Source organism: Lissotriton helveticus, chromosome 4_1, assembly GCF_964261635.1.
Source record: "Lissotriton helveticus chromosome 4_1, aLisHel1.1, whole genome shotgun sequence".
Lineage (NCBI taxonomy): Eukaryota > Metazoa > Chordata > Amphibia > Caudata > Salamandridae > Lissotriton > Lissotriton helveticus.
Window position 1 is genome coordinate 1,560,564,999 of NC_136063.1, and position 24,612 is coordinate 1,560,589,610.

At 46.3% G+C, this 24,612-nt stretch overlaps 1 non-coding gene and 1 pseudogene across 1 annotated transcript; both read left to right on the forward strand.

Annotated features, from left to right (window-relative positions):
- The first annotated feature begins 16,826 nt into the window (after nt 1-16,826).
- LOC144830011 (18S ribosomal RNA) lies at nt 16,827-17,909 on the forward strand (annotated as a pseudogene).
- A 1,176-nt stretch (nt 17,910-19,085) lies between these two features.
- Nucleotides 19,086-19,240, forward strand: LOC144829802 (5.8S ribosomal RNA). Its single transcript, XR_013610836.1, has one exon. It is a non-coding gene; the product is annotated as a 5.8S ribosomal RNA (ribosomal RNA).
- The last annotated feature ends 5,372 nt before the right edge of the window (nt 19,241-24,612 follow it).

The following is a 24,612-nucleotide window of genomic DNA, read 5'->3' on the forward strand; positions in this document are numbered from 1 at the left end:
CCGCTCGAAGGGAAGTAGCAGAAGTCATGCATTCTGGAGTCGCATTCTCTCACCAGATGTGGAAACTGAAAAGATCTGTAGAACCCAAAATCATAACTCCGTCACAACCACCTGAGTAAAATAAAGAGAATGTATTTAACCCACACGGGAGCCTCAGATGGGTGCTGAGTGCTCGAACAGCAGAATTAAACACAAGCCTTTATAGACACAGACCACAACATTCCATTATAATGTGTCTGTGTAACAGGTCATGTCTAGGCCTTCATGTCCGGGCAAAAAGTGAAGAAACATTTTGTGCTCGGAAACTTTCAGTACATCGTTACACAAGAATACGTTGGAAATCACCGGATGTGCACGTGACAAGTCCTCTGTATCTAAAGCCAGACGGTTAACTATTACATTTACTCTCAAATGCAATCACAGGGGTCTACATTAGCTGATGTGGCTGAATACACTTTTGAGGCCTACAGGGCCTGTTGCTAATGCAATCAGGCAGAAATGTTATAACATGGAAATGTACTTTTTGTGCAAGCCTTGCAATGTGTCACAAACAGGCAGCTTACTAAAAGCAAAGTTCTAACTCCTATTTAAGACTGTCATATGATGTCAAGCAATTATTATATTTGTATATACTTCACATCATCAATGAATTATTACAATGTCAAATTATACAAAAAAGACGCCACCATTGTTGTCTAAAGTTAGCTTCCACACATCCACCTATCGACCGTGGAACAAGCTCAATTTGGAACACTTAGAAACACAACTAACATCCAGTACAGTTCTAGAAACTATATATTCTGTTCAAGAACTATATGAGTGGCTACAGGAAGCTTTTTGATATCCTGATGCTACTCAAAACCACACAACAGAACAAAGGAAAACAAGCACCTTGGAGAAATACAGCGATAAAAGACATAAAACTACAAATTAGAAAACTGCAACGTGCCTGGATCAAAACAAAAAACAAACATGACAAATTTCACCTACAGAAAACTAGCAGATTATACAGGTCAGCTATCAAAAAGCAAAGAAAAGTTACTATTCAGACAGAATTCTAAATGCTAAATGTGCAAATAAAGAATTCTATAAAATACTCAATGAATTTCGTAAACCAAATTGCCTAGAAGGAACACATCCCATTACTCAAGATTTCACAAACAAACTGGCAAATCATTACACAGACAAAGCAGACACGTTGGACTCGTACATAAAATAGAGACTAAGCACCAGTGCTAAACCTGTTACAAAACCACAATCCAAGAATACTCTAACTCAGCCTCTCCGTTCCTTCCAACACATTTCACACAATGAATTTATGGACCTGGTCACAGCAAGCAGGCCTGCCGGCAACCCTTCTGACCTATGTCCACCGCAAACTTTCAAGACAATTCTTCTAACAACCTCTGCTGCCCTTCCAGTAAGAAGAATCATCAATGATTCCTTAACTACCGGAATATTTTCAGAAGAACTCAAAAAGTCATACATACGTCCTTTACTGAAGAAAACAAACTTGGACTCGGTGAACCCTGACAACTACAGACCATTTCAAATGGACCCTTCCTGGGCAAATTGATAGAAAGAGCAGCATTCGCCCAGAAGTCACAACTAATTGAAGACAATGCCATACATTCAGACTTCCAAACAGGATTGCATCCAGGAAGAGGCACAGAATCTGCCCTCCTTGCCTTCTGGGATGACCTGAAGAACACAGTTGACCACAACAGGGTTGCTGCGCTGCTCCTCTTGGAACTCTTGGCTGCCTTTGACATGGTTGACCATGACACATTGCTACAAAGACTCTACGAAGCCGGCATAGAGGGGACTGCTTTAGACAGGATTGCAACCTACCTTCGAAATAATGTCATCCATACCCCACCTTTCTTGTTGAAACCTTACTCCACAAAAGCTGGGGTCCCTCAAGGCTCTATCATCTCGCCCATGCTTTTCAACATCTACATGAAGTCATTACCTTTACTGATCAATCAATTTCAACTCACCTGCTATAACTGTGCAGATGACAAGCAAATACTCCTTCAACTGGAAATACTTCCAAAATGAAAAACTCACGCATGGCGATTGGAAACATTATGACCAGCTTGCCGCCTGGCATGAGGAATTGGGATCACCACCTAAAGTATCGACTGAAGTAAGAAACCTCAGAATGACCATTGCATCCAAGCTATCGATGAATGCCCATTTGGACAAACTAACATGATCAAGCGTTGTTACTATAAAAACTCGGCGACAAATCTTCCCCCATTTGGGATTTCCACACAAGGTTCAAGCTACCATCTCCCTTGTTCTGTCCAAACTCGATTACACCAATAGCCTCTACCACAGATCACCTTTAACAACTATGAAAAGACTACAATGGATTCAGAACTCAGCTGCCAGACTACTCTTGTATATCAAACCGCGAGACCACATCTCCCCTCCCTTGAAAACCCTGCATTGGTTACCAGTTGCCAGAAGATCCACGTTCAAGCTGCTTTGTATCATCCACAAAGCGATGCATGGAATGGTACTGCTCTTTATCAGGAATATAATAACCAAACACATTCACCATAGAAACCTCCGCTTTAGAGTGGCACCTCCCTTAAAAATCCCAAGATACAGGAAAAAACCCATGGGTGGAACATCCTTCTCTGTTCAAGCAGCCAAAATATGGAACTCTACCCCCCAACATAAGATCCACTAACAACCACCTTATCTTCAGAAAACTACTCAAGAATTGGCTGTGCCCCGCATAAGCACCATACGCAAACAGAAATATACAGCATATCCCTCTGTATATAAGCATTTATTAATACTATAGATATGTGCCTATATATGTATATTAATTTGTATAACATGTAGAATAATTATGTTTTAGAAAAAATAAAGTACAACTCTTGAAAACAAGAGTTTATCAAATGCATCTTTAATCTCCTTATACTTACTTCCTTTATGCATCTATATACCTTCCATGTACTTGGATCTATATATTTATTACATTCCTCCAAAAAACAAAAAAAACATATTCAATGCACTACCCTATTTCTCACCATATACTTCTTTCAATATCTTTAATCTGAATATACTTCCTTCCTTTATGCAGCTATAAAGTTTCCATGTACTTATGGATCTATATCTTTATTACTTTCTTCTAATTCAGCATATTATCCAATGCACTACGCTATTTCTCACCTTTTACCTCATTCAATATATCTTCTACCTCAACTCTCTGACTCATCTCAAACCTCTTTCTATTACTCTTTCCAATGCACTCCCCTATTTCTCACCCTATACCTCTATCAATATATCTTCTCTCTCAGCAATGTAACTATGCCAACATCCTCCCAAAACTGCCTCTATGCCTGGTTCAACATTGCCTTAATTTATATCATTCCGCATGTTGCATTCACAATTTGGCTCACCTCTGTGCTTTCTCATTTTTAATGTTGTGCAGATCTGTCAATATGCTATGCGATAGGATTTTCTTTTCCATTTCCAATATGGCTGCCTCAGCTTGTCTTTAATTCATTTATTCACTGTGAACAACCTTAGTTTAACTTTGAATGTAGTACCTATATTTATGACGCACACCAGTGCACCCTAGTTTCCTCATTGTATATATTTAGGCTGTGGGGTTTGAACTATATACATTTTTTATTTGCCATATCCAAAATGGCTGCCAGTGGCTTTTTTTATCTATTTACTATCAACGCTCTTGTTCTCTTAGCTTGCTCCTATGCACTACTTCCTCACACCTGAAGCTCACGCTATATCCTTTCTCTTCCACATACCGTGCCCGACTGATTCGGGTCCTCTCTGCATATGGTGAATACTTCTCTACAGTAGGCACATGGTATGCTGCTCTCTACTCCCCAACTGCTTTATCGTCTACCTAATAGTCCAGGGTACTGATTTATCTCTGCATTATTTTAGGTCACTTGCGCTGTATCAAGGTCTTGCCTATCCCATATCGGTTTTACCACGCTGTCAGCGTTGGACATTTTAAAATTTCTCGTCTTGGGCACAAGCCATGTCCCCCAGGTATGCGTAGGGCATGCTGGCTCCGACTCCCTGACCGCCTTATTATCTACAAGATAGTCCAGGCAACGGATCCTTCTCTGCATGATTTTAGGTCCCATGTGCTGTATCCAGGTCTGGCCTATCCAATACTAAAACCTGGAACAAGCTCCATGTGAACATCAGATGCTCCCCGACCCTGCACACGTTCAGGAAGGACCTCAAGACCTGGCTCTTCAACTGATCAGGAGCCGCACCCGCCCTAGCGCCTTGAGACCCTCACGGGTGAGTAGCGTGCTATACAAACACCTGATTGATTGATTGGCCTGTTCCTTACCATGCCTATCACACTGCCAGGGTTGGTCTTTAAAAATCCTCATCTTGGACACACACTGTACCCACCAGGTACCTGCACTTCCATCACATGCATGACCTCCCCTTATCATGTGATGTTTTAATCTATTGATTAAATAATCACTATTATGTCTAGTTGATTCAGATCCTGTTTTGGCACTATGTGTGACACTCTTCCTACCGTCCTCGATTGGTTGGGTTTCGATCCATTTTTTCGTTATTCCCATTGGGTTAGTAGGTGTAAAATGAATTATTTCACTCATTGCCCCTGTATGGTCTAATTAGTCTCACATTCCCATCATTATTCTCACAATAGGCACTCAACACCATATGTACATCTTGGTCTTCCACCCATCAATTACCACCTCTCTCAAACATTTGCTATGTAAATATCCTTAAACGCTTCTGCTTCTTTTTATTTTTCCCCCTGTCCTCTCCACTCCTTTTGTCGTTTCCCAGCAGGCATCCTTCTCAGGCCTTATTTACCATGTCCTGATGATGATCCCATTACTATATGGATCGAATCACCTTCGACTTCAGCACCTTGACACTGATTCATTCAACTTATCATTGTAAACATGTGAAATGGCGCTTGCTATATGCCTGTGGCTCAATTGTGGATTGTATTTTTGGCCTCTTACTGTAATTCCTGAATTTGTGAAATGCTCCTCTTGAACACTGTCCCACTCTCTATGTTCTATCTATTTATGATGTGAATTAAAGCAATGTTTCCTATTGGAACTCCTATAACACTGTCTTCTTTGTGTCTCTGTGCGGAACGTTATCTGCTACCTACTCTGTAAGGGACCACTGTTCCTGTAGAATTGTATAACAAAGAACACAACGATTACTGCTGGGTTTGCCTTTTGACAATGTCTTTAATGATGAAGAGCAAATAGAAAATAAAGTCTGACATACTTTGATAGGCCTTCCCTATCTTTTTATGTGAGGAGTTCTCAGCCCCGACTTCAGACTCTCCGCAGCCGTAAACTTACTTTTACATTGCAATTTTATGAATACGGAATAAGCGTAAACTTATACATATGTGTGAGTTCACTTTTGTGAATCAGGCCCTTAATCTTTATTTTCCATCCTTTTATGCCTGGTTATTATTGTCAAGTGGACCATGTTAGTTGTCACACCATCAGCAAGATTTTACTTTTTACCTACATGGCATAAAATTCTTAAAAATTGAAATGGCAGTAGACAAAGGGTGTTGTATATCAACACCATATTCATGTCTGCCTATGGCATATATGACCTTTGACACTTCATCCATAACATACATATTTTGCATATTGCCTTATAAGGTGTTGCAATACTGTGGTTTCAGTTAGTTGTCACCTGACCAGGACTCCGCAGGCACACGCCGGGAGCTGTTACAGACCGGAAATATTTTTAAAATTGTTGTATTACCCTGTGTTTTTAAAATTTAAACCTACCTCAACAGCCGAGAGCGTTCTGGAGCATACGCCGAACGGCCGAGAGCGTTCTGGAGCATACGCCGGCTGCAACGATTCCCTACGCCATTCAGGCGAGAATTCTGGCCACGCCCACCTCACAGGCCACGCCCCCTGGGCAGACTATTTAAGCGCCAAACCGAGCGCTGACAGCAGACCTGACCAGGACTCCGCAGGCACACGCCGGGAGCTGTTACAGACCGGAATTTTTTTTTTAATTGTTGTATTACCCTGTGTTTTTAAAATTTAAACCTACCTAAACAGCCGAGAGCGTTCTGGAGCATACGCCGGCTGCAACGATTCCCTACGCCATTCAGGCGAGAATTCGGGCCACGCCCACCTCACAGGCCACGCCCCCTGGGCAGACTATTTAAGCGCCAAACCGAGCGCTGATAGCAGACCTGACCAGGACTCCGCAGGCACACGCCGGGAGCTGTTACAGACCGGAAATATTTTTAAAATTGTTGTATTACCCTGTGTTTTTAAAATTGAAACCTACCTAAACAGGCGAGAGCGTTCTGGAGCATACGCCGGCTGCAACGATTCCCTACGCCATTCAGGCGAGAATTCGGGCCACGCCCACCTCACAGGCCACGCCCTCAACAGCCTATATTATGTGCTGCCAGAGGAAGCGCAGCGGACGAGCGCAGCGGACGAGCGCAGCGGGAGCGCCGTTTGCGCGCCGAAGGCGCGCTTAAGGCAAGCCCGTCTGCGCCCGTCCGCGCCCGACCGGGACCAGGGGCCCAAACCCCTACATCTCCCACGCGTCACAGACAGTGTTACACAAGTAGTAGATTGAGAGATCTTTGTCCCGTTATACCTACCCTCTGTCATCATACAATGGAGCCACTGGACCTAGGTCCATGCCCTCATTGTTCATTTAGAGGAAGCGGCTTAGCACCAGCTGCCCTTAACCCGGAAGCGACTTTTGTTAAAGGGGGTCTCCTAAACTGTAGATCCATTAGCAAACACACTCTTCAGCTATGGGATCTCATATTGGAGGAGGACTTGCAGATACTGTTTCTAACGGAGACCTGGCTGGGAGAACACTCTGATCCAGACATAGTGGACACTATCCCACCAGGATACACCCTCCACAGACTTGACAGGATAAAAGGTAGGGGAGGCGGTATCGCCATTATCGTCAAACACCCGTTCGAGTGTGTCTTAAAGCCAGTAAAAATTGATGACAGCGAAGCAGGCGAATTCAGCATTAGAATGACTCAACATGAGAACATCTCGGGTATCCTAATATATAGACCCCCTGGGTCCCTGGGCAACTTCCGCAGTAGCCTACTAGAGGGGGTTGCTCAGACCGCTATTAAACACAAAAAAGTTTTGGTGCTGGGTGACTTAAACCTACACCTAGAGGATCAAGGACAGAAGGAGGCAGAAGATGTTCGTCTGGTCCTACAAGAACTACAGCTTAACCTGCTAAGTGTCGCAGCCACACATCAAAGAGGTCACTGTTTGGACCCCATTTTTGCGAGCTGGGATATGATAAAAGTACTCTCCCCTTGTCAGCTCCCGTGGACTGACCACTTCCTGGTCCCATTTCAATGTTGTTACCACACTGCTAGGACCAATGATAATGGGAAAGGAAACACTATGATACGCAAATGGAGACAATACTCCAAAGAAAACTTTATAAACGCCATCCAGAAAGCACAATCCCTTCGGTCCACGGATAGTGATCAGGCGAACAAGGATTTTAATCTACTTGTAACCGCCACCTTAGATGAGCTAGCTCCCATGTGCAAGGGTAAAACTAAAGAGGGCAGACAACGTACTGCCCCATGGTTCACTACAGAACTACAGCAAATAAAATCGAACTGCAAAAAGCTTGAAAGGACCTGGAGAAGGAACCCGAGTGTACAAGAAAAATATAGTTATAGCTCAGCTCACCGGAGCTATCAGTACGCGGTGCGTAGAGCAAAAGCCAAATACTTTCAGACGCGTATTGAGGATGCTGAGTGCTCCTCGCGAGAACTGTTTAGGATTTATAAAGAAATATCTCTAGTCTCTAGCTCTAATACCCCTACGAAGACCTCTATGGAAGGATGCAATAAAATCGCTGACTTTTTTTCTAATAAAGTCAAGAAGATCTACGCCTCATTCTCTCAACAACCAGAAAAGGGTATAGACTTTGTAGCAGACAGCTCAATGACAGCCTCTGATTCCTCACTACGAAATTTCGATGTCCCCGCAGCCGACAAACTAATAAAGATCTGTCGAAGTGTGAAGTCTGGGTCCCCTAATGATCCGGCCCCGGCCTGGGTATTCTTAGAGGGTCTAACAGCCCTGGAACCTCACATTAGACACGTCCTACAAACCTCCTTTTCCACTCAACGGGTCCCGATGGAGTGGAAGAAGGCCATGGTACTGCCAATAAGGAAAAAACCAACTGTAAGCCTGGAGGTACTGGAAAACCTCAGACCCATTTCCTTATTGCCGTACGTGGCGAAGGTGGCAGAGAAGGTGGTTAACGCTCAGCTCACAGAGCACCTGGAAAAATGGAATGTACTCCATCCCTCACAATCAGGATTCAGGGCGGGCTACTCCACGGAGACGGCCCTCCTAAGAGCTACTGAGACCTTAAGAGCAGGGGCAGATGCAGGTCATACTATGGCCTTGATTATGCTCGACCTAAGTGCGGCTTTTGACACCGTAGCACATTCCATCTTGCTACGGTGTCTGCAAGAAGCCGGGGTCGCTGGTCCTGCGCTGTGCTGGTTGAAATCGTTTCTGACGGAAAGATGTTTCCAGGTACAGCAAGGGACTTGCCGCTCAGTGGAGATGTCACTAGACCAGGGAGTGCCTCAGGGCTCAGCTCTGAGCCCCACTCTTTTTAACCTATACATGGCCTCACTAGCGAAAGTTGTACATTCCTATGGGGTGGAATTGGTGTCGTACGCTGACGACACCCAGCTGCTTATCTCCCTATCGCAGAACACCTCCAACACCCCTTACAACTTTAAATCCTGTATGCAGGCTCTAGCAGAATGGATGGATGCCCACTGTTTAAAACTAAATGGCTCTAAAACAGAGGTGCTGGTGGTAGGGGGAAAAAATGAAAACTGGTCGGATGAGTGGTGGCCTTCATGTCTGGGCCCTACCCCAATTCCATGTCAGGAGGCTAAGAATTTAGGGATCTGGATGAACCCTGCTCTCTCATACGATGGCCACATCAGGCGTCTTGTGGGCAAATGTTTTGGAGTACTAAAGACTCTAAACAAAACCTTAGACCTCCTCCCTCTATCGGCCAGAAGGACACTAACGCAGGCACTGGTGACCTCGCGATTAGATTATGGCAACATCTTATTCCTTGGGGCAACCGAGGGCAGCATAGGTCGCCTACAAGTTATACAGAACTCCGCCGCCAGACTGGTGCTAAGAAGACCCAGGAGAGCCAACTCGAAAATGGCGCTGGATGCGCTTCATTGGCTACCCGTGAAGAAGCGTGTGCGGTATAAGTGCCTCCTCTTCTGTCACCGTATCGTCTGGGACAGGTCACCGACTTACCTTAGGGATCTAGTCAGCAGATACGAACCAACTAGAACCCTCCGTTCGGAGGGCGCCGGACTGCTGACAGTCCCTAGGATTAAGAAGGCCAGAATGGGTGGACGCTCCTTTGCACTCCAAGCAGCTCAACAGTGGAACAAACTTCCCTTTGCACTGAGACTGGAGAGCAGTGAAACGCGGTTTAGGGCTCTGCTTAAAACTCATTTATACTCCTCATAAATCCTGGTAGTTTGTCTGCTGATCCATGGACAGTGTCAGCGCGGGGACACGCCGTGATGGCGTTACTGAGCGCTCTACAAACTCTATATTATTATTATTATTATTATTAAAATTCCCTTATGCTCATCTACCCATGTTTTATATATTCACTGCAAATGCACATTATAAATTGCTGATAGCAAAAGCAGATGTTTGCCCTTTGTACTATGAGGTATGTAAAACAAATGCAATAAGGTTTTTTGTGAGAACAAAAGGGACAGTATTCTGTCTAAGAGGTAGAGATGATAGAACTATCTAGAGAGCTGCAGCTACAAGGACAACTGACATCCATCTTCTCAGGCACAGCCCATGGATATGCATGGGCTCTGTAGATCTAAATGTACCAGACTTTACCACACATCTGTGGGTTTCCTTTAACACTTCTCATAATGACAGATTGTTAGCTACTAGCAATTAGGGTTAGTAGACTATTGCTCAACCTGGCCCCCTCTGCAGGATCACCCCAAATGCTTTGTCTTTTTCCCTGTACTTTTTGCTGTATTTGTTTTTGTTGACCTTGAAGAGATAATCAGTTCATGTTTGGTGTCTCTGGAATCACAATTTAGAATCACAACTCATGGTGAAGTCGGATGTTAAATCTTAAATCTGAAAATGCCACTTTCAGAAAGATGGCATTTTCTTATTTTAACCTTTCTGTGCCTCTGCTTGTCTCTGAATACACATCTGAGTTGGGTGACAACTGGACGTTGTGCACTCCCCCATGACAGTTACACAAAAGGAGAAGGGGTGTGACATTTGCATCCTGATGACCAATCACCAGACTGAAGGACCTTCCTGAGGCAGATTGGGAGAGAGGAGCTGTCCCCACACAAAGAGCCACATTTTAAATTGTGAGTGTAGAGACACCAAACTTCGAATTTCTATCTTCTCCCAATTGGAAATTATACATAAATTGTGTTTAAGGCAATCCTAATGTTAACCTACGGTAGAGATAGGCCCTGAAGTAGTGAAGAACGGATTTAAGGGAATTTCACTACCGATACATGTAAAACTTAAACGTACATGTTCTGCTTTTTACATAAATTTCACCCTGTCAATGGGGCTACCTAGATCCTACGTTATGGGTGACTTACATGTAAAAGGAAGATTTGTGCCTGACAAGTAGCTTAACTTGTCAGGTCGAAATGACAGTTTAAAACTGCACACACACGCCCTGCAGTGGCATGCCTTTGTCATGTTTAATGGGCTACTGAGTGGGTGGTAATAATAACATGAACAGGAAGTTCCCATTACTCTAAAGGACAAACAAATTCCAACATAAACAATTGCCCACAGAACGAACTGCTGATATCAAATCCTTTTATTCTCATATATATATATATATAGATATTTATACTTCATTACTTCAGAGATTCTATAGACATACAAAGTTAATATAGTGTCAGCCCAGAACAGCAAAGAACAATAAAAACATTTTATATACAATAGTCACTCATACCATCAAGCATACATACATCCAAAAGTCACCACATACATCAAAATACTGTTAAATACAACCACATTCTCAACCAACAAGCAGAAAAAAGCGCCGACGCGCGTTTCGGAACAAGAGCCACCATAGGTGATTCCTTCATCAGGGCGCAAGTAATTCATTTATATGTGGCCATCACGATCCTCCAATTTGTCACGGGGATGAGATTTTAGCTCAATTCCAGAGTTTCTGGGCACACAACAGCATATCGCAGTGTATCTGTGGGCAAAAACAAATTGAATAAACCAAAATTCAGTTTTTCTCAAAATAAGGAGAGGGGGACAGGTCAAGGCTTGGAGTGCAACCGAAGCATAATTCAAATCATACATTAAATACACATGTCTGCAAGCAGACCACTTCCTAGCAAGACAGGTAAGAATGCTACTATATCTGAGTAGTACACCATTACACCGAATAAACAAAGGAGAAAAAGAGGGGGAGATTTCTTGGGTGGAGGTGGGTTGTGAGTCTAAGTGAGAGAAAGATAAAAAAGAAGAAAGGAAACCTTATTTCTCCAAGAGTTACCACTGAGTGACTAACCAAAGGGTGGCCTAAACACATTTCTGCCATTCACATACCAAGGAAAGATCAGTATCTGAGCCTTCTAGACTGGAAACGGCAGATCACTCAAAAGTTAGCTGCTAGCGGAGCAGAAGGCGATTGATGAACGAACTCTGGGGACTGAATGCAAAAAACGTGTCTAAGAATACCTCCATTCCGAATAACTACGGTGGAAAATGAGGTCTGGATGATAATGGAAATAAATGCTCCTCACCTATATTTTCACATTGGCACTGATACAGCCGTAAGGCAGAGACACAGCAGTCCCGACACACACAAGTAGAACACACGTATATAAATGGGGATACTGTGGAGAAGAGATAAAAGATATGGCATTTCCCATTTCGTCTTATAGTCAACATAATTAGTTAAGTGACAGCCAAATCACAATTGCAGTTAAGGTAGGATACCGATAAGGCGCGTATTCACAAGGGGGCTAAGAGACACAAAGTGAACTTATACAATAGTGAAATGCACAATGAGTAGGAACCCACAGGCTTATGTCTCTAAAAAGCCAGTTACGAATAGTTACCTCCAAGTTTTCACGTAAATATGTGCGAGCAGGGCAGCCCGATAACAGTTACATCCACTGGGCCAGGCCAGGTCGGGGCCGGAGTAACGCTTTAAGGGTATTGTCTAAAAAATGTAGAGCGCACAGTTTAAATACCAGACTCCAAAGGAAACGATGAACAAACTAACTACAAAGATACGGACTCGCTGCATGGGAGGAACTTACTTGTAAAAGTATGGCCGAGCTCTCGAAAAATATCTCTGATCGGGAAGCCCTCTGCGTCGAATCGGAAGGAATGTACCCGGAAGACGGACCGGATATATACCGTGCTCGGACTGAAGAGTGTGTGAAAAAACTGAGTGGGTGGCACAATCAGTGCTGCAAGCCCACTAGGAGCGTTTAATTTGCAGGCCCTGGGCACATATAATACACTCTTCTAGGGACTTATAAGTAAATTACATATGCCAATGTTAACATGTTTTGAGCACAGAGCATATGCACTCTAGCACTGATTAGCAGTTTACAGTGCCTTGAGTCCTAAAGCCAACAAAAATGAATTCAGTAAAAAGGGGAGAAGGAAGGCAAAAGGTTTGGGGGTGGCCCTGTGGAAAGGGCCATTTCCAACAACCTTCAATCAGACAGTGAACAGACAACAGGAGGAGCATCTTAGGCAGTTGCAGCAACATAGCAGCATCAACAAGGAGCAGCAAGGGGTACTGGCAGTTTTTGTATCCTCCAACGACAGTACCTTGCTGGATTCTCTCTCCTCTGTTACATGCCTCAAGATATGCAGTGTGATTTTCCCAGTGCACGATGTCCAATAGATGGGAAGAACTAGGCCAGAGTAAAATTTCTGTTACGTCATGATCATTTTATATGTATTGCATAATTTTGCTTTACACTTGCTCTGCATGGTATTAAAAAACATTGCACAATTGCACTCAGTTCAGGAGAACGAATGTGCATGCATGAATGGGAACGATGTGAAGAACCAGAACCCAAGTGGCTACTGTTGGCAGTGATTGTGTTTCGTGTGCTACTTTGTAGCTCAAAATACATCCTCACATCAAAAATGGACATGAAGATAATTTCATGCTAAAATTTAGCACTAGATGCCTGGATTCCATTTTGTGAAGTTCATCAGAATTTATAAATCGTATATTTGCATATTTATGCAAAAATAAAATGCTGGAACTTTGCACACCCCTAGAAAGAACACTGCATGTCTTCACATAGAGCAGAACCCTGTATATGCACCCACAGGACGAAGTGTTAAGAAAGGCTAAGCAACAAATGTCTAATCCGGCCAGAATGCACAGGGCCAGTGAAAGATCCAGAGGACGCATGATGCTGTGTACAGCCGCTGGCACATTTTGATGAAATATTCAGCCACCCCTCTGTCTGGAATGTAAATAAAAGCATGTGGTGCAAATTTAAGTGAGAACTAAAATGTCTTATCAGGTGATTTAAAAGTGTGACATTTTCTTCTAAGTGTATTTGACATGCACCTTAGTTTCTTCAATAAAATGTGTATCATACATATTGAAATAGATTCCAAGGCTTCCATTGCAAAGAGGAATAAGATTGACAGAATCAAGATATGTGCTGGAGAAGTATTAGTGTGGTCGTCTTTATAGAGATGGTTTTTAAGGTAGCAAATCAGCCTTCTTTGATTGCTTGTAGTAGACAAGATCCTCCTTGTTCATGGTTGTTTAACAGTAAGATTTGAAGAGCATCAACCAAATCAAAGATAATCAAAGAATAAAAAGCTCTCATCGACCTAAAACAAGTCAAAATGGTTATCAATATGGCTGACAATGGTGGATCAATCTTGATACAAGTTATGACAAATAAAAAAAGAAGTGCTCCACCAATTACATAACCAAGAACATGATATACCTATACATGTTAACCCAGCTAAGGATATTCAAGATGTCATCAAAGTAGTTATAGGCAAAAACCTCAAGGAGAGGTAGCTGTCCAACAACAAACATAATTTTCTGTGTAAAAACATCAAAGAACTTTAGTATTCTATGGGTTCTCAACAATATATACAGACCTCAAAACCCTCCCGATGCCCAATCATTTCAGGATGTGATTCATTACTGGAATCTCTATCAAAATATAAGGGCAAATTTACAACACCTTTTGTGGCTCTTTACAATGACTATTTGAAAACCACTACAGATACCATCAAAGTAGACAAAGCACAGTAACCATGGATTTTCAGGACTTTTATAAGGGTGTGTTCCAGAAAAAGCAGTAATAGAAGTGAAAGACACCTATCTGAACAGCTCAATAGACCAGACTACTTTGTAAGTTAATTCTGAATTTAGTGAAAATCACTCTTCAGGAATAAGTACTTCCTCCAGAGCAAAGAGAAGAAATGCTATGCTTCTTTGCACCTGAGATATCAAATGTGTTTATGGCTGAGTATGGCCATCACATGGATTTTGGTGAGATTATCCAGTTAAAGTAAACTTAGTCAAATGGAAGAGCGCATAAGTGATGGTGACACACAGTACATAAACTAATGATTGCTAGACATTCAATTCACAATTAACTACAACAAGGATAATTTACAGTCATGGGGCTCTTCCACGAATATAGCAGGATTTTAATAACATTGAATGAAACACACTGACTACAATACCATCCTCTATTTTGACAGCCAACAGGCAAGAAGTCTATGTGAGTATCTACCAAATAACCAATACATATGAATATGGCACAATTGTACTAAAAAGATGATTTGACCTAATACACTGACTAAGCTAAAGAGAAATTCTACGAAGGTATCATAAGAAACTGATAGATCAAAAAAGGCACTGGCACACTTCTGGAGAGGCTTTCCATCAACTATAAGTAAAGAGCTGCATATGAACAACTTGTTTGTGTTACTGTGTTTGGGGAACAGAGTTGCAAATTTTTTTTAAACTACAATTCCTAAAAAATTGAAAAATCCTGAGCATTATAGAACAACTACTCAACAAACCATTTTGCATTATGCTGCAAACGAAATCTACAAATTCATCTTATAAAAGCACAAGACAGTTACTCTGAGAAAATCTCTAGTAATTGCCACTCGTCCTAGGGCCTTCAGCCAATCACGTGCCATCACAGATGTGAATTATGAAGTGCTCAATCAAGCAGTGAAGTATGCTAAAATTGAATTAAAATAAAACAAAACATGAACAATCCACTAAATGCATTTCACAACACTTAGTATATGCAGCGTTGTTCCCAAGTTATCTGACTTTTGTTGGGAAGCCATGTCAAAAAATGTAAACCAATAAAACAATAAATAAATAAGAAAACACCCTAAAGATCTTAATTATTAGGTCTGGGCGGAATTGGCGTAAGGCCACTATGAGGAATTATGAAAAAAAATGTTTGGAAAACAAGCGCTCGTCCTGAGGGTCCGTGTGCCCGAGACAGGCGTCCCTCATGACCAGGCAGGCACCCAGATCTCCCCGGCCTGGCTGGGTTGAGAAGCAGGGACCGGCTCGGGTCTGGGTTTTGGTCAGGGCTTGGGGTGTGTGAGCCCTCGTCCTGTGGCCTGCCAAGTGTCCATCTACCGAGGACAAGGGTCCCTGGTGCAGAGCCCCGGAGCCCTGCATGGGCAGGGAGGAGCCCTACCGCTTTGGCTCGGCTCGGGGCTCTGGTTCCACCTGTCTCCTCAGCCATCTGGTCGCACGCAATGCTTTCCAATGGGGCGACCAGATGGCTGGGCTGCCCTGGAAGTCCCAATGGGGGCTCATATGCCTCCCTTATCCCAGCCAGGGCTCCAGGAGGTCAGGCACGTCCGGGCCTAGGGTCCCCTGAGTCTTGCGGTGCGCACAGTTTCCCAGAAAGAGGGGTAGTCATGAGGTCTGGCGATGCGCATAATGGGGAAGGCAGCACCCGGGCCTGGCGGCCGGGGCTCCCAGAGGCCCGGGTATGCACCTGCCTCTCAGTCCCTTCTCGATGGTCGTTTTTCTCCAAGCCTGCTCGCCCCAGGAGCAGGCAGGGATGCTAAGCCAGCATACCCCCTGCGCAGGGCGGTCTGCCAGGGAATGCCCCAGCTGTACTCTGATCGATTGGGCACTCTCGGTCCATTTAGGGATGGACTGCTTGGCCAGCCTCAGCTGTTGTTTCAAGCAAGGAGCTTCCTCCCCGCATGGACTGTCCGACTCGAGAGCCTGCTGCCTGGCTGGATGCCCTTCACCCTACCCAGCAGAGCGAAGGCCGAGTGGCCCTGGCAGCTCATTCCCCCCCAGTGGTCTGAGCCGAGCTGAAGGGGTCAGGTGGCCCCAGGCCCTCGGATGCTGCTGCCCAGCAGGTACTTAGGCCACGCTGTCACCCCTCTCCGCCCAGTACATGTCCACAGCAGCTCGGAACAACCGTTCCGAGGGGTGCTGCCATCGCCAGACTCCGGCACCCCTGTGTCTAGCTCAGGATGCGCCTCAGCCTGCCTTACCCTTCCGGGGGAGACGGGTGGGCCTGCCGGAGCGCTTGTGACTGTACCTCTCCACCCCTGCAGCGAGCCCTCCTGCCCAGGCAGGTGGGTTCCTTCCCCAGGCAGGCTCCCAGAGGTAGGGGAGTGTGAAGGTTGTCGGTCAGGGAGATGGGCATGCAGCCCCCCCGAACCCACCCCGTCAGCAGGTGCGGCTCCCTGGTTGATCCTGCCAGTAGCATATGCTTGTCTCAAAGATTAAGCCATACACATGTAAGTACACATGGCCGGTACAGTGAAACTGCAAATGTCTCATTAAATCAGTTATGGTTCCTTTGAATGCTCCATCTGTTACTTGGATAACTGTGGTAATTCTAGAGCTAATATATGCCGACGAGCGCTGACCTCCTGGGATGCATGCATTTATCAGACCAAGACCAATACGGGCTTTGGTAACTATATAACCTTGGGCCGATCGCACGTCCCTGTGATGGCGATGATACATTCGGATGTCTGCCCTATCATCTTTCAATGGTACTTTCTGTGACTACCGTGGTGACCACGGGTAATGGGGAATCAGGGTTTGCTTCCAGAGAGGAAACTTGAGAAACGGCTGTCACATCCATGGAAGGCAGCAGGCGTGCAAATTACCCACTCCCGACCCGGGGAGGTATCGACGAAAAATAACGATACAGGATTCTTTTGAGGCCCTGTAATCGGAATGAGTAAACTTTAAATCCTTTTTACGAGGATCCATTGGAGGGCAAGTCTGGTGCCAGCAGCCGCGGTAATTCCAGCTCCAATAGCATATATTAAAGTTGCTGCAATTAACAAGCTTGTAGTTTGATCTTGGGATCAAGCTGGCAGTCCGCTGCGAGGCGAGCAACCGCCTGTCCCAGGCCCTGTCTCTCGACACCCCCTTGGTGCTCTTGACTGAGTGACCTGGGGGTCCAAAGCTTTTACTTTGAAAAAATGTGAGTGTTCAAAGCAGGCCAGTCGCCTGAATACTTCAGGTAGGAAAAATAGAATAGGACTCCAGTTCCATTTTGTTGGTTTTCGGAACTGGGGCCATGATTAAGATAGACAACCAAGGGCATTTGTATTGTGCTGCTAAAGGTGACATTTTTGGACCGGCGCAAGATGCACCAACGTTAAAGCATTTACCAAGAACGAAAGTCGGAGGTTCAAAGATGATCAAATACCGTCGTAGTCCCGACCATAAACGATGCCGACTACGATCCAGCGGAGTTATTTGCATGACCTGCCAAGCAGCTTCCAGGAAACCAAAGTCTTTGGGTATTGGGGGGAGTATGGTTGCAAACTGAAACTTAAAGGAATTGACTGAAGGGCACCACCAGGAGAGGAGCCTGTGACTGAATTAGACTCAAAACCGGAAACCTCCCCCAGCTCGGACATGGAAAGGATTGACAAATTGATAGCTCTTTCTCGATTATGTGGGTGGTGGTGCATGGCCGTTCTCACTTGGAAGTAAAAGTCATAACAAGGTTTCGGTAGGTGAACCTACAAAAGGATCATTAACAACGGAACGGCCTGAGCGACCGATGGCGCCAGCCCGAAGCCCTTGGCCACCTCCCACAAGCACGCACCATAGGTACAGGGCCCGGCCCTGCCCTGGTGCGCCCCGGCCGGCGGAGTGGTCCCCCGCCGCATGGGGCGCTCGGGTGATGACTGGGACTTCAGAGGGCCTCTTCCCCCCAGGGAAGGCCCGACCGATGCATCTCCGCCTCTCCGAGATGGAACCCAAGCTCACCCGGCACAAACCCCCCTTCCCAGCAGTGGGAGTTGAACTGAATGGCAGTGCATCCCGGGCTGGTACCACCCCTCCCTCGAAAAGGTCCTGGTGCCAGCTGGGCCCTCCTGCGCCTGAGTCCTGGTCCGATCGGATTCTGGGAGACTGAGGAGGGGCCCTTCTCATGTGGCAGGGCAGCCTGGAAGAGAAGGGGCCGAGGGCCTACGAGGGGACCCCGGCTCCTCTCAGTGGGAGGCGTGGGTGATGGGGAGCCACCTGGCTTTTTCCTTCCAGTGCCTCTGACCCGGGCAAGGGTGGTGGTGGGATGATCACCAGTCCGCCAGCACAACTCGGGTCACCCGGCAATGGACAGCTGATGTGCAGGTAGGGCGACCCTCCCTCGTTGTTAGGTACCCGGTTTGACCCGGTCCCATGAGACCAGACAGAGGGGTTACTCCGGGAGGGACCGGCACAGCGGGGCTGCCTGCTCCCGTCTCTCTGGGAGCCCCCTTCCTGACTCACAGGTGGGTGGGTGGGGCTGGACTTCCGGGCCGAGCGCTTTGTAATATTTTTTTTTCATCCTAATGGTGCAGTCTGAATCCCAGAGAGGAAGCCTTGAACTGGGCCCCCGGGCCATCTCGCTGCATGGGCGGTGGACGGACGGTGTCGCCTGCCTCCCGTCTCTCCTGTACTCGCAGGTAGGTGAACATTTTCAAAAAGTTGCCTGTGACTCTAGGCAGTGGATCACTCGGCTTATGAGTCGATGAAGAATGCAGCTAGCTGCGAGAATTAGTGTGAATTGCAGAACACATTGATCATCAACACTTCGAATGCACCTTGCGGCCCCGGGATCTTCCGGGGGGCTACGCCTGTCTGAGGGTCGCTCGATCACCAATCGCCCTGGGGCGACCCCGGGACGTGGCTGGGGCCTTGGTAGGGTTAGTTCCGCTTCCCCATTGTCCCCCCACAAGGTCAGACCCCATGAATGCCCGTGGCAGGGTCCCTCGCCGGGTCCTGTTGTGGAGGTACGCTGACGGCGTGCCCAGCCACGAAGAGGGGTCTGGCAACCTGTCCGCCGTCCCGTCTGCCCCGGGACCATCCCGGAGTGCCTGGCTACCTTCCGCACGTGGCTGTCTGCAGCATCCTACCGGCTGCCTGCAGGCACCTTGGGCACCCACCTTCGCAGCCAACTTCCCGGCGAGGGCGCAACCCCTCCAGGTCCAATCGAGAAAGAGGGTGCACGCTGCTGGGACACCAGGCCCCAGCTCCGGCAGGGGACAGGCCCTCCCCAGCTCCTCTTCACGCTCCAGCATTTTCATCCAACTACGACCTCAGATCAGAAGTGGCGACCCACTGAATTTAAGCATAGTAAGAAGCGGAGGCAAAGAAACTAACCAGGATTTCCCCAGTAACGGCGAGTGTAACTTGCGAGTGTAACTCTTTGTTATGTTCCCCACGCAGTTTAAGGTCATGCTCAGGACACTAAAGACTACCCTCTGCCTGCTCCAACAACGCTGATGACTCCTGGTCCACCCCAAGGTACAAGTCCTGTTTCAAGTCACTCTCTCCCCTCCGCAACAATCACGCTAATTTTTTCTGCCGAACCTATGCCCAGAACCTTTATCTCTCCCACTCGTGTTGACTCGGCCCTCCTTCCACCCCCAATCGGGACAAATAGATCACACTGCCCCTCACTCCCTCCCTCATTAAGCAGCAAATACTCTCCCAGCCTAACCGCCAGGCTTCCTCTCTTATATGGTCCACCGCCATATCACCCCAGATCAGGGTAATCAGAACCCCACCGACTCCTTTCGCGACAACTAGTTCCCATAGCCATCTACTTCTCCCATTGCAACACAATGGCTTCGCGCCCAAGCGAGTCCCACGGCTCATATAGCAGAGAGGTCCCCCGCGTGCCAGCCAAACACTAGCCGTCTTCAGTTGCCCATAGTCGTCACTCCCAGACTAAGGGAGTCTCGCCTCTCTAACAGCAGCTCGGCAACCCCGTCTACGTAGTAGGCAACAATGGCACCGGGCACTCCAACCATCGTCGACCCACTCATGCCGGTACATATGAAATCGCAGGGCGTGAATGTCTTCGCTATTAGCTTCCCCTCAGCCTTTCTTCCAAAGCAAGAAGAAACTTCAAACATAATCTAATCAGACAGCACCCAGAAACGCTATTTGTGGACACCTACACTGCACCTCCAAAGGGCAGATAAAGATGGATCTCATCTTCCACATGGATAGACCTGAGATCTGGAACACCACATTAAGAATGCAACTTCACATATCCAAAACCACGACCACCTCACATAGCTGTAAACTGACGACCTCCAGGCTACTAGAAAAGGGAATACATCTGTGACCATTTATTCAAATGGCACAGTTTTGATACAGGCTAACAACGAGAGCTTAGAGGCCTTAGACTCCTTCTTCCCTGCTCTTCGTTCCGCCCTGCTTCACTCTATGCGACCTGCTCCTCCTCAACCTCCTTCCCTGGCCAACATGCCCCATCAGGCAAAGCAAAGACCTACTCCCGCTCCCCTGATGAGACCCTTCAGCGGGCCCCCTAGAAGCTCCTCCCACTCTTCCACCCCCTTCAATCGTGACCTTCATTATTTTGGGGTAGATCAGGTCCCTCCACCCCCTCAAACTCATCCTCGTCTTCATCACTCCTCCATCCCACGGGCTCGAGCTACTGACCTCTCTGCCAGACCCGCAGATTAACCGAGGCAGAGCCCTCGATTAGACCCCCCCATTGAATGTCACTAACAGAGACAGCTGGGACGACCGACCTACCATTAGGCCCCGCAACTCGACCCTGCTCCCCACCCCGCGAAATGTCCCCACCCAAAACCGCTCACCCCCAGCCCCGGAGAATTTGGCGCTATGGCTGACCCTAATAGAAATCCAGCTAGAAATAATATTCAGGGGCCTTGCTGAAATCCTAACCGACCTAGATAAAGTTCGAAAGCCCCAGCAATACCAACCCAGGCCCTCTTCTCAGACGGACTCTATCCTTCTAAAGCCGCATCTCGGGCCCTCATCCGCCCCCAAAATCCAGCGGCAGAGTCCTACTACAAGCGGCGCTGAGATCCCGTTTCAGCCTCCCATAAGAATCAAAGCCCCCGCAACTGGGGTACAGATTCCTCCTAGTAAAAATGCTGAGATCCATTCACAAAGACCTTCCAGAACTAAAGCAGCAATGTCTGTTGAAGAAGCTTTGGTCCTAGCCTCTACCTATGTTTCTCTTCTCTCAGCTTCCCCAAATTCCAATATTCAAGTGATCACAGGCTTCAGAAGAGACTACCCCCCCTGTAAAAAGCACAAGACCCCCACCCTCCCTTTCCTCAATACTGTGGGCCCCATCAGGAGAGTATCAGAGCAAAAAGAAATTATCCACTAACTGAATGCTCATTAACTGTAGATCAGCCCCCAAGCACGCAACGGAATTAGCGGAAGTCATCCTCTCCCAGGATTTAGATATTGCATTCATCACGGAGAAGTGGCTGAATGAGATCTCCTCTCCCTGTTTTGACATGCTGGTGCCCCCATCATCAACAAAGATAGAAAAGGCCAACGAGGTGGAGGTGTTGCCATCATCTATAGGGAGGACATAGACACCACTGTAATGGACTCCTGCAAGTATAGCTCCTTTGAATGCCACACTGTCAACGTCAAAACGAAGGTTAACAGCCCATTAGCTGGTCACCTGCTCTATCACCCATGAGGTAACATCCCCACATTTGGGGAACACTTATCCGACTTGATTGACCACTGCGCTCTCAAAGACACTAACTACCTAATTCTGTGTGATCTCAACCTACGCTGGAACGAAGCCAACACACACTAATTCAATCTCTCAATAACACTGCTCGGAAGAAACTCACAACAAAGGATCGACCTTGGATGCCATTATTGCCCATCGAGACGTAATCTCGATTGACAACATTCTTCCAGTGGACTAGTCGGATTACCACATGATCTTATTCCACATCAACAACAAAGTTCTATCCCTGCCTCCAGTGCTAGACCCCCCAAATGGTCCAGAAACCTCACCCAGATCCCCTTGGACATCATGGAAGAAAGGCTAAAGTTGCTCCTACCCAGCGGCAAGGCTCTCTCCACAAATGATCTCACCTCGCTATATAACATGAATATGGTATCCCTGCTGGACCAATTTGCACCCCTGAAACTTAAAAAAAAACGAGCCATTCCGTCCCGATCTTGGTTCGACTCTGACATCAATGATGATAGGAGACAAATAAGAGCCTCAGAAAGACGCTGTAGTAGCACGCCCACTACCCACCACCGCGATCATCTCAGAACCATCAGGAAGAAATACAACAGTCATATCAAGAACAAAAAATCTGCATATTTCCGCTCTGCACTTGGTTGCGCAAAAAACAGATTCAATGACCTCTTCAAGATTATCAGACAACAAACCTCCAAACCCGATACGTCCTTGGGACAGGCTTCCAAAGAACAGTGCAATAACTTTGCCATCTTCTTAAACGACAAGATCTCCAAGATCGAGCGCTCTCTGGACATCAACTGCTCCTCCCCTCCCCTTAGCAGCCCAGCTGGGGTGCCTAGTTGCTCTCCCACTCCCAACACTAAATCCTGGTCACTCTTCCAGCCCATTCCAGAGGAAGAGATAGTTAAACTTATATCCTCCTCTAAACCCTCATCTCACACCCTAGACCCTCTCCCTGCTCAACTCACCAAAAAATTGCTCCACTCTGGTGTAGGATTATAAACAGCTCCCTAAAAACCGGAATCGTTCATGATTGTCTGAAAGTGGGTCAAGTCACCCCGCTGCTGGAAAAAACAGGCCTGGACATAAGTGACCTCAACAACTTCAGACCCGTCTCCAACCTTCCTCTTCTTTCCAAAAGCCTGGAAAGATGTGTACTCTAACAATTAAGGCAACACCTAGACAATACCAACCTCTTCGACTCCCATCAGTCGTGATTCAGGAAAGGATGCAGCACTGAAACCGCAATCCTCAACATAAATGATGATATTCACAAATCACTGGACTCAGACCAATGCTGCCTCCTTATTCTCCTAGACCTATCGGCAGCATTCGACACAGTTGACCACAAACTTCTCCTCAAAGCTCTTGAAGAAAGGGCAGGTTCAAACAAGGTGGTCCTCAAATAGTTCTCCTCCTTTCTACTCAACCGCTCCCAGAGATTCAAAACCAGATGCTTTGAATCCGACCTTCAACCAGTCTTAAGGGGAGTCCCCCAAGGATCAGTGCTCTTTAACTCTTTAACATTTACATGGAACCCCTCGCCACCTTACTCAGAGAAGCAAACTTCCCTTTACACCCAAATCTACCTGGAAATCTCCTCTGCCAAAGACTCAACAAAACACTAAGAGAAGTGCAACGTTGGCTGTCAAGCAACCACTTAAACCGGAACCAGGACAAAACCGAACTACTCCTCATCTCGAACAAAGAAGAGAACCCACAAATGGTCAAGTGGCTAAAACAGATCGATGCGCTCAATAGGAACCTCACCCTGGCCGGTTCTGTTCAATCATTAGGCATCATGCTAGACCCAAAACTGGACATGACCAAACACATTAAGATTTCGGCTAAGAGCGCCTTCCTTAACTTGAAGCTACTAAACAAAATAAAAACTTTCATTCTACCCAAAGATCTCAAACATGCCACTCAAGCATTGGTGCTGTCAAGACTGGACAATGGAAACGCAGTGCTCTCGGGAATAGAAAAAACACACCTTGCTCCGCTGAAAACAACCCTCAATACGGCTGCCAGAATGGTCACTGGAATAAAGAAATTTGACCAAATCTCTCCTGCACTCAAAGAACTCAAGTGGCTACCAATAGAAATGCGGGCAAACTTCAGAACGGCCTGCCTTACCCATAAAACCTCCACACAGGCAAACCCCCATATCTGGCGTACAAACTCAAAAAAGCAGGTCAGAACAGGAACCTTAGAAGCTCCAATACCTTACTTCTTATCCCGCTAAAACCACAAAAACAAAAAAACACGGTCAGATCCTTCGCCGTCAATGCGCCCAAAATATGGAACTCTATCTCCCCACACATCAGAACTACTCCCTCCTTTGCTAAATTCAAAAGTCAGCTCAAAATCCTTCTCCACAATTGATCTCTAGCGATTGGATAGGATCAGTCGGAGTGCTGAAAATGACACTATACCTCTTCTGGTTGTGGGACAACAAATCCTTGTAATGGAACGCCTCAACATCTTCTTTACTT